This window comes from Xiphophorus couchianus, chromosome 6 (assembly GCF_001444195.1).
Source record: "Xiphophorus couchianus chromosome 6, X_couchianus-1.0, whole genome shotgun sequence".
Lineage (NCBI taxonomy): Eukaryota > Metazoa > Chordata > Actinopteri > Cyprinodontiformes > Poeciliidae > Xiphophorus > Xiphophorus couchianus.
In genome coordinates, this window is record NC_040233.1 from 10122803 (window position 1) to 10138711 (window position 15909).

At 37.8% G+C, this 15909-nt stretch overlaps 1 protein-coding gene across 2 annotated transcripts in view; it reads right to left on the minus strand.

Moving 5' to 3' along the window:
* tox (thymocyte selection-associated high mobility group box) overlaps positions 1 to 15909 on the minus strand; it is a 53950-nt gene that overhangs the window by 34699 nt on the left and 3342 nt on the right. The window lies entirely within an intron of this gene.

The following is a 15909-nucleotide window of genomic DNA, read 5'->3' on the forward strand; positions in this document are numbered from 1 at the left end:
GTTAATGAACACAGTAGAAGAGTGTTTTAAACTAGAGATTCATTTCACCTTTTTCTTTACCTCATGTAATTCAACTGATTTCATACCAGCCATGCATCAACTCCTACCCACCTTGTGCATTTTTCATATCCATTTTGACATGTTAGTCATTTTCAATCTACTGCAAGGAAATTTAGTTATATGCATCAAAGTAACAGTATTTACCACCAGGAGGCCACTTAGACTTGTTTTAAATTGATTATTAGTCAAAATCTGCCATATTTCATGAGTCAGTTGGTCTACATGGGAATCAGAAACACTATCGATGAAAATATGCACTTATAATATCGACCTCGTTAAATTAAGTGAGATTGCCCCTAGGATGGACTGGTGTTCAGGACGTATCCTGCTTTTCGTCCAATGAAAGCTGGAGCGTAGTCTGGATGGATGTGAAATGTCCAATTTATTCGCATTATTTATGAAAATGCTAAAAAAAATGATACGCACACAATTGTTTTAGTAGACAGGCAGGAAATTGTTTGTTTATGGATTTCTGTTGATGTAGAAAAGGACAAAGGTAAAGTACAAAATGAACAGTTATTTGTGCTGTTTTAAAAACAACAGTAATATAATGATACAAAGAGGTAAGTAAATATATAGAAAAGGCAGCTTTGACGTTCTTATATGAGAACATAAAACCTTTTCACTGTTCTGCTCTTTATTCATAAGAAGCTGATTTTAGATTAGCAAATAGATGTTCGCCAGCAGCATCAAACCATTGTTATCTTAATATAAAGTATTCACACCATGACTCTGAGTTTTTCCCCACCAGAAATATTTCTGTCTTTTTGTACGTCACCTGAACAGAAGTGGTCAGAAGGGGCTGAGCTGCACTTTGCTGCTTCATGCTTCAAACAGAGAAGGCTTTATTCACTTTCTTCATGTTGGAAAACTATAGCAGTTTCTGAAAACTTTACATTTCAGAAACGTGGAATTTCCTGAACCAGCAACCTGACAGTGCTTGTTTAAAATATGAAACAAGAGGTCAGAGTCTCTACAGTCACTTAGGATGAGGACGGCTTGATTGGAAAGTAATCAAAAGACTTTACTTAAATATAACCAGTTTCTACCATCACTCACAATCTTAAAGTGACTTGTCACTACTTTAAAAGGTACCAAATGCCACAATCTATAAACAGCAGTATTACATTTATTGATTTTTACTCTTGAAGCCTAACTTCCAACCCAAAGAGAGGCCAAACAAATCCATATTTGCATGGTGAGCCAAATTCAAATAATTCGCGGTATCCTGGGTACATAATCATTGTTTCAGTTGACAAACACAAGAGGAACATTTGAACAGGTGGGCAGAAGCAAAGCACTGACTTGTGTACACACACACACACACGCCTACACACACACACACGTCTACACGCACACACACACTGGGGTGGACAGACAGGTGTAGCTGCCCTATCCATTCGCCAGCTGTTGGGTATTATGCAAACGAGGTGTAGAATTACAGAGCAAACAGAAAGCCAAAAGGAACAAACACACACTGTGATGGACAGGATGTTGGTTTGGAGCATTTACAGTTAAGTTTTAGCGCTCTACGCAGAACAGTGTCACATATCAATATAATAACAACAATAAGAGGAACACGCACATTTTCCATCCCTCTGAATCATTCTGCTCTCAGCGTGAACGTCTATACAGAGAGGGGAGGGAGGAGGAGAGCGTCTGACCTCAGTGTTGAATAACTTTCCTCCATTCACTACACTTTCAACAGAGCCAGTCACACAAGACTTCTAGCAGAAGATCGCACAAACCTTGTGGAAAAATAAAACACTAAGAAATCCTAAGTAAATAAAGTCTGCTTCTGATAAAATCTATGGCCCACGTACATGCTTTCAGAAATACCAATAAAGACCAAATCTTTAATATTTGGTATTTCTAAATCCCAATTCACACCACTTTTAAGTCCAAAATGTCCCAGTTATTTGGAGCTTTTGTTTACATTCCACGTTACAGTATGGCAATATTTCTAATGTTTTCAAAATGACAGACAAAAAGACAATTAATATCTGGCAATATTAGATTTAAATTTGTGGTATTGGTCTCTTTCTTTCTCTTTGCCATATGCAGGAAAAAAAACTTATGAAAAATGGCTCAAAAACAAACAAAAAAAGAAATAGTTAATGGATCAATGTTAGATTGAGATTTAAAGCTATGTGACCGCAGCAAAGTAGTTCTCCAACTTGACCAAGCTGCTGCTTTTTTCTGAAACACAAAAAACTTAACAACATATAGCTGCCGATGTTACAATACTCTCCTCTCCACAAGCCATCATAAATACCAAATGCTGAGCTTTTAAGGATTATTCTGTCATTTTATCTATATTATATATATTATCTAAAATTGAACAATACCTTCATTAAATCACTGATGGCCATGATTATACTCTGCTTCTCGTATCTTTATATTTCATCTTCCACTGTGTTTTAAACTAACACTAAAAGTATCATGAAGAACATGATACTCTGACTGCAGATCTCCTCAGTTAACTTTATAAGTACCATAAACTCAAGCTCTTAATCCCAGTCAGACTTGTTGCCGTTAAAGTCAGAAACAGTTTTGAGAAGCATCCAAAACAGTTTTTCTTTTTTTTTCCAAGTATCTGCTTCAAATACTCACTCACTTTGTGAATCCAAAGCAGGAAGATAGTAACATTACGTAGAATTTGTTTTATTTGTGTTATCATCCCGGTTTGCCCTCATTTAATCGCATGTTTTCCTGATATCATGCAGCTCTACTGTAAACTATCTTTGACTCTAATAAATGCTGTGTTGGGGATTGACGCTTTCCTTTTATAGGTCAATATGAGAGTCACATGGACTGATCATACACTACCGTATTTTACAGTATTACAGTATATAATAAGAAACTTTGAACAAAAAAAACTATTACATAACTCCTTATTGATTAATACAAGGATGACAAGCGGGTATAGATGGTAAAATCTGCTCCCACTTATAGTTTTAAAATGGTATTAATAAAGTGATGGTGGATTTATCATCATAAAGGAAACAAGATGTAGATTTCTTTCATCGGGAGAATATGATGGAAATGTTTGTTTTTGTTGTTTTTTTGCGGTTTTGAAACGAGTTTTGAAACTCGGCATGCCTCGATACCAGTAAGCGGCTCATGTCTGATCATTTCAGATTCAGTTTTTTCCCTGCTGCCTCATTTCCTGTGTAAGAATGTTACAGAGCTGGTAACAGAATGTGCCCAGAAAGAACTTTCAGTCCAGTAAGACCAGCATGAGCACATGCCCAAAGCTTCTTCAGAACCAGTTAAACCTGCACCTGATCGGGGCCAAAGGTCAACCTGGTAAACAAGAACAAGAAATCTGTCTGGAAGTCAGAATATGTTCACTTCTTGGGGACATACTGAACCAGAATCAGGCAACGGTGGCAAACATACGTGAAGCTCTTGCAATAAACGTTAAAAGGCCAGATATGGTTCTGAGCAGAAAAAATGAATAACAAGCAGCATTTAGTTCTTCCTTTCAAACATAGACGGAGGGAAACCCATGAACTTGAGCTATACACTTAATCACATTCAATTATGTAATTTCCCTAAATGTATTGGTAAAGAAAAATAGAAGCAGTTTCAGAGTCCCTTAATCAGATTGTATCAGGGTGAAATTAGAGTCATTTGCCGAGAGTAAACGAAATGGAAATGTGTTTGTGTAATCCCAGGGACAAATATAGGTCTCAACTCACAGTAAGAACCATCAGAGGAGAGGAGAGCAGAAAGAATGGGGACAGAGGAAAAAAAAGCCAGAAGAGAGAAACAGTGATGATTTCTTTTCAGTGAGCGCTCAGTGAGTGGAACCTATTACGTTCCTCATTAACTCAGAGGGACACGAGGACAGAGATGGATCTCAGTAGTTGTCACTTCCTTTAACTTTACATCTGCCCGCTCCACACTTTTGTTCGAATGACGAATCTAAAACCAGTACCGGTTTAAATATTAAAAGCTTTTTAATGTTGAAGCCTCACTGCTTTATGTCTTCTGTCATATCAGTTAAGTAAATGTTTTTCTCAAAGCACGTAGTTGGAAGTGCTGGCACCAGTCCTGCTTTAAAAAAAGGAAAAAATGCTATTTTAATAAAGTGTAGAGATTGCTCATTTTGGACTCTATATCTTTTATTGTTTTATGTTTATGTGTAATAGGATTAGACAAGATGAGTTCAACATACTGTCTTTTGTCTGCCTCTCTCGTCCATAAAAGACATTGCCAAAAGGACTGTTTGGAGAAGTGAATCAACTCTGTTTTACATTAACATGATATCGACTGATATCTGTGACGCATCAAGATTTCAAAAGTAACAGTAGTTGTGTTAACTAGGTGCAAGTTTTTGACTTTAAACACAATAAAATACAACTACAACGAATCCCCGACTATCTGTGGATTTTTCTGTGGGACATGACTCCAAATTATTTTTTTTTAAATTAATGGTTTTTTTAAATATATCTAAAATATTCAGTAGGAAATGCAGATTGGGAGACTGAAATACCTAGCCTCAATGCTACGTGGCAGGCTACAGGCAAAGCAGTCAATCTAGGAGCACCATAGGCCTGACTGGCTCTTCCTCTAGCCGTTAGCTCCTGTGGCAGTGGTAAGGCATTAATATGTATATTAATATTTGGTGTTTGAACTATTAGAATATAAGTGGTGGTAGAGAGAGTCACTAGTATGTGTGGAATGTTAGCTAATACTGGGGGAACACTTTATCTAAATTTTAACTTCAACAGATGCTAAAACCTAAACTCATATTAAGTGGAAGCTTCACCCTATTCAAATTATTGTAATTTTCTTTTCTACTAGCTAAGATATCAATTTCTAGTTATTTAGAGTAGATGCTAATGTCCCTAAACCTACTTCCCTCACAGCTTTCCCTCAAAGCTGAAAGCTGGGTCTTTTTCTTCCCCCCACTTACTTTCCCAGGCTCTGACAAACTCATTAATCCCATTTGTCACCTAAACTTACTCATATCCACAGTCACAGCAACAATTAAAAACTTTAAAACAGCTAAAGTTGTGACAATCAACCCTGGACACGAACACAAAGTTCGGTTCAGCTGGCAGAGACGCACAGAAACCAAAACGGCAGAGGAGGTAAAATGAAAGAAAAAAAAAATTCCACAACGGCTTTCTCCAACCTTTTGCACAAAATGGTGCAATTGTGCAGTAGCTTAGCTCTGGTCCAGTGAATACTTGGGAATTTCTTTCGGTGTCATTTGTACAACAAAACCCTTTCACATGGAAACATGATGTTGTTTTAAAAATCCTATGCAAATATATTATCAACAGTGATGCTAAATTGTAACATTTAGGCCTCTGTGGGCAAATACGGACATTTTCCTGCCAGACAATGTTTTACTTTATTTTAAACTTAAAATGAGGCAGCAGGTCAAAACTGAAGCAGCATTTTAGCTTGTTTTTGAGCATGCTGCAGTTTTTCAATAAAAACACGTGGCTTTGGGTGTTGTTCATTGTATATATGATTCAAAAATATACTTTGCATCCTTTAATTATTCATGAAAGAGCAACATTTTTATCAGTACTCACTTTGTATCAAATCTTTGAGCAAGAGGACTAAAAAAAGATTGCCTGTGTTTTGTAGTAAACCCGAATTACCTCTCCGCTCTCCCTCCCCATGCCTATCTCTTTCTCTCCCTCTCATATCTCTGCAGCTCACTCCATTTCTGTGTGTGTACGTCTGTATTTGTGTGGGTAAAGCAAAGGTTTGAATAACAAGCAGCCCGCTAAGTGGGTCAGGGTCGGAGGAAGGGGGAGAAAAAGAGGGAGAGAGAGACTATTAGGATGACAGACAAGGACAAAGGGGGGGAAAAGAGAGGAATACTGCATATCAAGGAAAAGAGGAGAGAGAGAACAGAAAAAGGAGGAGCCGCTGAGAAATGGAATGTGCAGTGAGTGAGAGATGGAGAAAGAGGTAAAGGGCGACTTTATGTGAGCAGAGTGATACAGAGTGAGACGATAGGATAAAAATGGAAAGAGTGTGATTTTACTCCATTTCCCAGAAACAAGACTGCGGTCTGGTTACCTCTTGAGCTAAATCAGGGTACTCAGAAAAGCTTTTAGAAAGGAGGAGAGAAAAAAAACTAATTAACGGACATATTATTCCATCAGAAAATGTTTCGATTGAGTCATATAATCTGAAATGAGAGGTAAGACGAGGAATTTCTATGTGGCCTCGCAGCTGAAAGCGTCTTCTTTAAAAGCACTAAAACAGACAATTAGAAGCTTGAAATAAATGAAGTTGTTAAATGACTTTGCAACATGTCAATCATGATAAAATGTCTTATAGGGGGAGAATATTTGCAGCACTTAACTTCCTTTTGCACCAGAGTGACAATTATGACATATTCCTAAATGTGTCCAAAATGCCTTGTTACTTTCAGCACTTTAAAGGTTTGGGTTATGTGTGGGACCGGGATCGGTGGATTTCCTCTGACTGAGTCGACAGAGGAAATGAATCAACACAGAAGACTGTACAATGAGGAATCGATGGGGAGAAAAAAGAAAAGAGTCATGAGTGGCTTTGTGAGTGTGGAAAAGGCAGATTCACCCAGCTGTGGTGGTTCAGTTCAGCAACTGTTTATCTGTCTTATCTTTGTCACCCTGACAACAATATAAACATGGTTTTATTGGCTAAATGTATCCACCCTGGCTGTAAATCTAGATTGGATGTGCGTGGGCAAACACTTTTCTGTATGTGCAGAGGGGAGGAGAAAAAAAAGGACGACATTTCTTAAAACGGAGCTTTAATCATGAGTTTAATTATTTTTGAGCTAACTAAGTGGTTCACATTTCAACAGTATGTTTACAGTGAAGCCCAATCTAATTTAGTTTTTGCTTCTTGCAGTACAACAAGTCTCTGTGATTTCCTCCCAATCCCCGCCCATGAAAATTAAAGTATAATGTTTATTATGACTGATAAAGGTCTGCTTAGTTTTGGTGGCAGCTTAAAGATCTTCTCTTATGCCACAATTAATCATCTACTCAGATGATCACAAATATGTTCAGATGGAAAACACACTCATACTGCTACTCAAGCCAGTATTTTACCAATTTAAGTCAAACAGTTTTCACCTATCAAGAGGAGAAATATTATAATCTGTTAGCAAAAGATGAAAGATTGTTCTTTGTGTTTGCTTAATTTTATCGGTTTTATTAGCTGGGATGGGGCAGATGCAATCCGGTATTGTTTTTGGACATGGACATTATTGGACTGGATGTCAGGCTGGTGGCACTGATCCATTCTCAGTGGCTCTGTGTTACCCCAAGTGACCCAAAGCCTAAAAAAAATATTGCATCTGTCCCAAGAAAGTGGCTGGGGCCTTTATTGGCTGTTTTTCAACTTATCAGAAACACAATACAATCCTTATCTTATCAGAGATAAGCATCCTGGGTGCTACCAGGAAATGCTCTTTGGTGTGGATGCTGTTACTGAAAAAAGGGGTTACTTTTAGTACCGCGAAGAGCTTAAAATGAAGTAGGAAGAACATGTGAGAAACGATTAAAAAAAACATATTCTTTTTGAGAATATGTGGTTCATTCAGGCTGTTAGAGAGCACAACCTTTCATTAGATAACAGGAAGGATGAGTGTATATAACTGGATAATGCTAGAGCGTATTTTTTAGCCTCTGTCTGGGAAAATGCTGAATTTGGGACTCTCAGTGGCACACAGAGAAAAAATACCTCCCAGCTATTTTGAGTTAATCAACTTGTAAAGCCCCTCATCTGGCAATGTGTGCTCGAGCTCCCAATGAATGTGTGTTTATTAAACCTGTTGAGCTGTGGTGCTCCAGATGTGCATTTCCCCCTCACAGTTAAGGTCAGGATTCACATTCACGACTGAATACACATGAAGCAGCTGTTCAGGTGCTAGCCTTGCCAACCATGCTAATCGCTAAAATAAAATGCTAAAGATGGTTTGAAGTGTCAAATCTGTTGTTTATTTTAAAATATTCTCAAAATGCTACAGTCACAGCGCTGTGACTGTAGCACTTGCCTAATATATTAAATGAAAAGAGTTTATGAAAAGTAATTGGAGTCAACTAAAATCAGAATAACAAAAAGCCTGAGATCAGAAACTAGCTACAAAATAAAAAGGAGACATTCAAGACTCTTACATATGGTATATAAACAATATTTCAAAAGTTTTTTTTTAATAAATTTTGACAGATTTACCAGGTTACTATTGTTTTGTGTGTGGACCAAGCAGACAATACCTGCTGGCTGCAGAGGTGAGAAGTCTCTGCATGGTCTTCTTTGGGTATAGTTTAGTGTTAAGATAAAGAAAATTGATTAAATCTATCTGCTATCTATGTTGCAAATATTTTGAACTTTTAAAGTTGTTCCTGTAAGTTGCTTTACTTTATTTATTGAAGCTTTAAACCTGTAAGGGAAATATATCAAATCTGGAAATGTTGGCAGCTTGTTGGAAGGCTTCGACACACCAACAGGGTCTAAAAAACACACCAAAGATGCAGAAAGATCATATTGTTTTTGCCGGATGGAGGATTCAATCTTCAAAGATCACACCACTCCGACAGGAAAACGAATGAGCACAACATCCATATTTTCAAAATAACTCACCAAGACATCCTACATCTTCTCAAGATACTAACTATGTCAATGAATATATGGGTATACTTATAGACATATACTGTCAAAATTCATAATTTATGGCTATGCATACACAAAATGTGCATTTCATCATAAAATGTATTAAGTCATGCTCTCTCGCTCAGGTCATAGTAGGAGCGACAGTCAAGGCAGACAAAGTGAGAGCAGTGGACAGTTTTTGTAAAAAAGTATGAGAACTATAGCATGTCATATAACAATATTCATTCTTTTTATTATTGGCTTTATTGAACAATCTTGCAATTCCCACACCCAGGCCATATAAAAAAATAGCCTCTCTTAGCAGAAGGTGAATTCAAATGATCATCCAGTAATTTTGTTTTAGCTGTTTTACCAACATTTTCACCCCCAATGAAGTCCTACTTACAGATAACGTTCTGAAGTCTGATTGTCCCCCTCTCCATTTCCATCCCGACAGACTGCAGCTCAGATTTAGCAACTCTACAACTAAGATGGATGTGAATAGGCAGAAAGCTTAATTTGTAATTATTAACACTGTAAGCATATTTGGTTTCACGTTATCAAGATCAGGTCAGAATCCAAATAAACAGGATCAGAGAAAATCTAATGCTAATTTTAGAAGGATTTGTCTTATGCAAAACAGAGTTACCTATTGTTTTGCACAAAACAAAGAAAACATTGGCACGAATCATCTTAACAGGAAAACTTCCACACCAATAAAATGCGCGTTTAACTGATATGGTATCATTATTTGAACAAGATAAGCTAACCTGATGTCTTCTGGGTATATTTTGGTCATCATATCGTTTTGAAAACAAAAAGTAAAGGTCAGCTTATTCCTCAAAGTAAGTTGTGTGTTCTTCTAATAGTTTGTCACTTGAAACATGTAAGTACAAAGAACTTGCTGAGTCTGAAATGCACTTCTTACAAGAGCATAAAGTTTAAGACTTAAAAAAAAAAAAATTTGTTTTTGAGGCATATTGTGTTTGATTGTCCCAGAGAACAAGCAGATAAATCAAAGAAGTGTGAAAGATAGTTTAAAATCCCAGATAGTTTAAAGGGCAAAAGGGTACAAGGAAACAGGCACAACTTTACAAACTCAAACTGTGGCAATGTTGTTTCAATCTATCCACAGCAATTAGCACTTCGCTACAACAGCTATGATGGCATGATTGAGAACAAAAGCCGAGTGCTAGAGGAAAACAGGCTCCAACTATTTCCGAATAACGTTGCTGGAACAGATCCAATCTTGTCCGCCACAAGTTAATTGAGCCAAGTCATTGTCACAAATACGGCGCACACAAACACAGAACAATGCGGAGATGATTGCGGCATGTGATTTGATTGCAATATGTTTGTTTTGGAACCAAAATCCTGATAATTAGTCTGTTCTGGCAGCGCACTGTCTCCGCCCATCTGTTCCATTTGGCACCCCTCCACCAACAAGGAGCCCCTCATCGCTCCGTCCCCGAGACTTAACCAACTGAAACGCTTTCACTCAAACCGGCACACAAGCAGCAGCTCTGAAGCTCTGAAAGCAAACCAATCACCAGCAAGCTGAAACGGGTGAGGGACGGGGAGATGAGTCTGGCGAGATTCTTTTTTTTTCGGTGGGAAAGACTGCCAACATGGACAGACGGACGGACAGATTGACTGGTTGTGTTCTGATAGATAATTAGATAAAATGCCGGCACTCTGGCTGGATAAAAACTTAAGGGGGGTACAGTAGAAACATGAGCAAAAAGCTGCTGGGCGAGAGTCACAGCAATGATAACTGTTGGTGTACAGTACAACTTCTACACTGATTCAGCTGAATAAATAAAAATATGACAGGAAGAATTACGGCAGTAGAGCCAACATGAAAACACCAATTACACAACACATTTACATATTAGTGTCTGGTGCATGGCATTTTAAAATCACTGACAAATCCACATTAATTCATTTTTTTTATAATCCTGACTGACAAAGATTGTTCCTTAAAAACGGTAATGCTTCCTTTCAGGTTTGGTGAGGAGTGCATTATTTTTTTCATTGCACAGGGGATTATCCTGTTTATGCCAAGGCTGCATGCCAGCAATCACAATATACAGTAAGTTAAGTCAGCCAACTCATGTGGAGGCAGATTTATTATTACATGAAAACACAGTGTGCTCCCCGCAGGTAAACACAAAGCGCGAGGAGAAATGGGTGTGATGACGATAATGTTCTGACACCCCCAAGGTGACTTTTGCTGGATCGACACATATTCTGCCTGTTTCAGTCTGAAGAAATGCTCCAGTTGCTGTCAGGTTACCTTGGGCTGACAGTCCAATTGATACAATTTCCCAAATCCCTTTCAATCACCTTATCATTTGTTATAGCTAAATTCTGCTGTGTGAGTGTGGTTGTGCTTTTCTGTGCTGCCCTGTGATGATCTGGCGACCTGTCCAGGGTGTAACCCACCTTTCACCAAATGATTGTTGAACATAAAATTGGTGTAGACATGTTTACTGGCATTTTAAAGCAGAGAAAATGACGCTAGAGTTCACCTTTTAAACTCTCTTTAGCATCCTATATTATAAATTGATAAGGACAGAAGTAGAAACTTTTAACCCAAGCTTCAGACTGTTTTCCCTAAATTATGTAGACATTTACCTGAGTTCAGAAATTCACAAAAGGGAGGAAAAAATCCTTCCTGTTACCTGCTGAAAGTATCACTCTCTCTCTCTTACAACCTTAATGAACCGCAGACACGTCTCAACATGTTGTAGTGATTTATTTTTAGGATCATCATTTGGCATTTGTCTGGTAGCACCTAAATAATTTTTTTAAAATAATAATAAAACAATTTGCTTGCAAAAAATATTTCCTGATCAATTTTTAAATAAAGTGCACCTCTTGCTTTGAAATAAGTATCTGAGGATGTTTTCACACCTGATTGTCTGGTAGTCTGAGTTAGATTGGAAAATTGCAAAATTTGTTAAATTTGTCACACTGCACTAAACTCTTTGAAAAATCAGTTCACCTCCTCACCTGTGGTGGCGCTGCACAAAGAACTACAGAGGGAAACAACACAAAAACCTCCAATAAAGACATGAGCGAAACGTCCTTCTTCATAAAATGTAAACAAATATTGAGTTGTGTCAGATGTTAGTGGTTAGAGGATTTCTCTTTTGTCATTAGAAACAAACCATGAGCCATTTCTCCCTCTAGCGGTAGCCTCTCATGTTTGTTTTAGTTGGGTTTACCCAGAATGCTCTGCACTATAGTTTACTTCCCGCTTCTGAAGCGGTCTCTGGTCCACTTGGCATTCATATATGTATTTGAACTGCGCCAGAGTCCGTTTCAACCAAACTGATGATTCGGAGTTTCGCATTTTTTTGGTTTACATCAGAGTTTGGTTGTGCATTCATGCCTCCAAATAATGGATAACATGCCTTCCATAGATTAAAATCAATTCATTTGTTAAATCACAGAAATGTTAAGTTACGTAAATTGGTATGTAATTCTTCAGATGACATTAAAAATGATTTTAAATGTTTCTACAGCCCACATTTAATCCACAAAATACAAGTTCCTCGTTTCTTGTAGGACGAGCTTTTCTTCTCCCCAACATTTTATTGTAAGCAAAGAACAAGACACCACGTTTAACTCTGAAATCACAATCACATCCAAAAGACAAGTAGCAGAAGATGGAAAAAATGTTCTGTTGTTGCAAAACGCTGAAGTGTTTTTAATAACATAAACTATAGCTCAGTTCTTTGAAATGATTATATAAACTATGGAACAGTGACACGGAAGAGCATAAACAACATCTGGACCCAGAAATCAAAGCTGCTTACAGGAATTTTCGGCATGATTCAGTTCAGAGTTATGTAGACCTTTTAAAGTGTCTCTTCAATACATCCATGCTTTGCTGTCAATGCCACCACTACCTCCCACTGTTTTTCTTGTAAAATAACTCAAGTCTGTTGGTGTAAACTGAAAAAATAGACAGAAAGCTCCACATGTTGAACAGATTGCCTTCCTTGACCGTTCCACACTGCGTTCAGTTGAACATTAAAGCCACGCCAGATACAAACACAGCAGAGGAACTAAAACGGTAATTTGCATGATTTCAAAACACCCTTTGTCTTCGGCGATTGTCATATGAAAGACCAGTGTATTTGAGTTTCCCGTGACTGTTGACCCACTCTAGTTCAGACACTTTAGTTTTTATTGCTGTTGCACCACTTCTCTTTACACCTCACTAAACAGTGAGATTTTGTAGAACTGTTTTCGGACCCGTCTGTTCAGTTCTGATGGCCTGTTCTCTCCTCGGTGTTCGCTCCTGTTCTGTATTTGCTTTAGAAATACCTCACCCAGCTTTCACAATCATTATGTTTACATTAGGCCCTCTACTTCTGCCTGTCCCTCTTCACTTCTTTTCCTACTTTCTGGGATTCCTTCTTCTTTTATTTCCTTCCACAAGTTAAGGGCAGCTACACGTTTACATGGCTGCACTCTTCATAGACATGACCTAAAGAAAATGTTTATATCAACTCATGATATAGCAAATGTAAAATCCATGTGTGGATTAAATCTAAGGTTCTTGTGAATCATATTCAAGATTCAATGCACCAGCGGACAGTCAGTGAGTGTCAAAGCCTATTTCTATATGTACATATTTGGTTTGTGTAAACTTTTCCATAGTTAAACAATGACCAGAAATACCCAGGTGACTCCAGACCTCAGAGAACAAACAAACAAACAAACAAAAAGTCAGATTTGTGTGAAGGATCCATAGAAGAATACAATCTGTCTACTGCCCACAACATGATAACAATGTCTATTGAAATTTGTCAATAAACATCAACTGGTTTCAACTATGACTACATGCTAAACAAATTATGCAAACAAGACTAAGGAAATAAGTTGGAGTGTGCCCTGAATGGAAGCGTTCCACCACATTATCCATATTAAAAGGTATAGTGATCATTATTACCATAACACATTCTCATAACTGTCTGTGCATGCTATTACTGTTGGGCAATTGAGCTGTAAAATGTAACACAGATTGATTAAGTGTCTGCTGTGCTAAAATCCACTTTAAATGTTGCATTTGCTAGCTATTACGCTGCATGAATTCAGAATTTGCATCTTTAAAGTATTCAACCTGTTGGATGAGTCTAACTGCAGTAGAAGGTCACAACTGGCACATATGGTGCCCAACATGCTGAAGGTCACAGAAAGAGTTCAAAATACCATAATGTTAAAAGAGAGCAAGATGTGAAAAAATGTTTAACAATAATATTGCAATTACAGGATTGCCCAATAGCAAGTAGCTCACTGGGCTGCAGATTTAATTTTCCACTCATTTGTAGAAATACTAATAATAATTGGTATTACAGTGACTCTGAAATTGTATAGCCATAACGTCTGACTGGATTTTATTCATTGTTTTCCTTTAGTTTAGGTGTTTTATCTGCTGCAGTTTTACCACACAAGTCCAACCATGGTGCAAAATGTGCACACATGACCTCATCATTCAACAACAGAGTTCAATGTTTCCTTCCTGCTTCCTGAGCTCAAGTTTTAGATTTGATGAAATGTTTTCTCGGGACTTTTTATTGCACCTAGTTTTGGTTCTACTCACTATCCGGGCCAGTCAAGTTTGATGAAAAATGAAACAATATTACCCCTGATCAAATCAAAATGTCTCTGAGTCACATCCTGCTTGTAGATTGGTTTCATTTGAGTTTACATAAAGAGACGAATAGCATTTAAATGTAAAAAACCCATAAATGGTTCAAAATAATATAACTTACAATAATTTAAAATTGTCAAAGTTTTGAGTTCTAAACAAGCTACAAGATGTTTTAAAGGACAGAAGTTCAACAATAAATTTGTTTCAACCAAGCTGCTAGCTGCACTGCATCATGGTCATAGTAGTTTTGTAATCAGGATGTAACCCTCCCGACCCCATTAGGGACAAGGGTGCACAGAAAATGGATGGATGGATGGAGGATGTAACCCTTAAGTTATCACGATCCACAACATCCAGAAAGAATGAATACCAATTTAATTTGTGGCCTATTCTGTGAGACATATTTAAGACGTATTAATGCCTAAAACTGAGTTACAGACTTTTAATGAGTTTTAAGACCCAGCAGTCGGCCTGAAAGTACAAACACTGCAAAGTGAAATGTTTATTCTGTACAGGGAGGAAGAGTTGTACAGCAGCACCAACAGGGAAAGAAAGGCTGCTTTAGGGTTTGAATCGCTGCATATAATCTTCATAACCAAATATATCCGTAGAGAATTAACTGTTAAAGTGGTTCTCGCTAATCCTATTCATCGGTATAAATTGTGATGACATTTTGCCTGTTCAGTAGTAACAGTGCATTGACTCTTTCCCTTTTTTTCCACCTCTGCTTTTACCTTTTCACATTAAACATCTGTCTCCGCAGCTCTCTAATTTAATGCTTCTTTTCTTCTTTCCTCTCATTTTGTTTCTCCTCTGCTTCCTATTTTCCTCTCTCACTTCCTGCCTTTCTTCCTTTTCTGCATTCTCTTCTTCTTTCTGTCCCTGCGTTCAGCCACAGAGTAATTTGATCTCGTCTATCAGGCCGACATTGCCGTGAATCAAAAGACACACAGAGAGAAATATAGTACAAACCTTGGTGGCCCTACCCCCCACTGCACACACACACGCACTCTCTCTCTCTCTCGGTCTCTCTTTCCCTCTCATCTACAACATCCCTACCCCCAACAACCCTCCGTATCTTTCTTCAGTCCCTACCCCCAACCACACCACACCGCTCGCTCACTCCACATCCCCAGCATCTACTGTCTATATCTCTGTTTCCCGTCTTCTGAAAGAAAAGTAGGTTTTCTAGCAGCAACACCTAACAAGAGTATAGCATCTTTTTTTTTTTAAAAAAAGGACCCTTTTATGTAAACAGAACACAACAAAATTGTTAATCGGTATGCTATGGTGCTGTTTTAATTCCTACCTGACCAACATAAACATAAGAAATATCAGGAAAGTAATTATTCCAACCTGTTGTGAACAGAGATGCTGTTTGAGGGTAACTGGATGAACAACCTCCCAATCACAATCTGTCATGGCTTAAACCAAGCACACCCTGTTAGCAAAGACACAGTCAGAAGAGCAGAAGTTGTTTTGTTTTTTTTCTGCAGAGAAGAGCCTTCAGTAATGTCTGAGTACAAATGCTGAGCCAATGTTGGTGACTTTTACACCTGAAA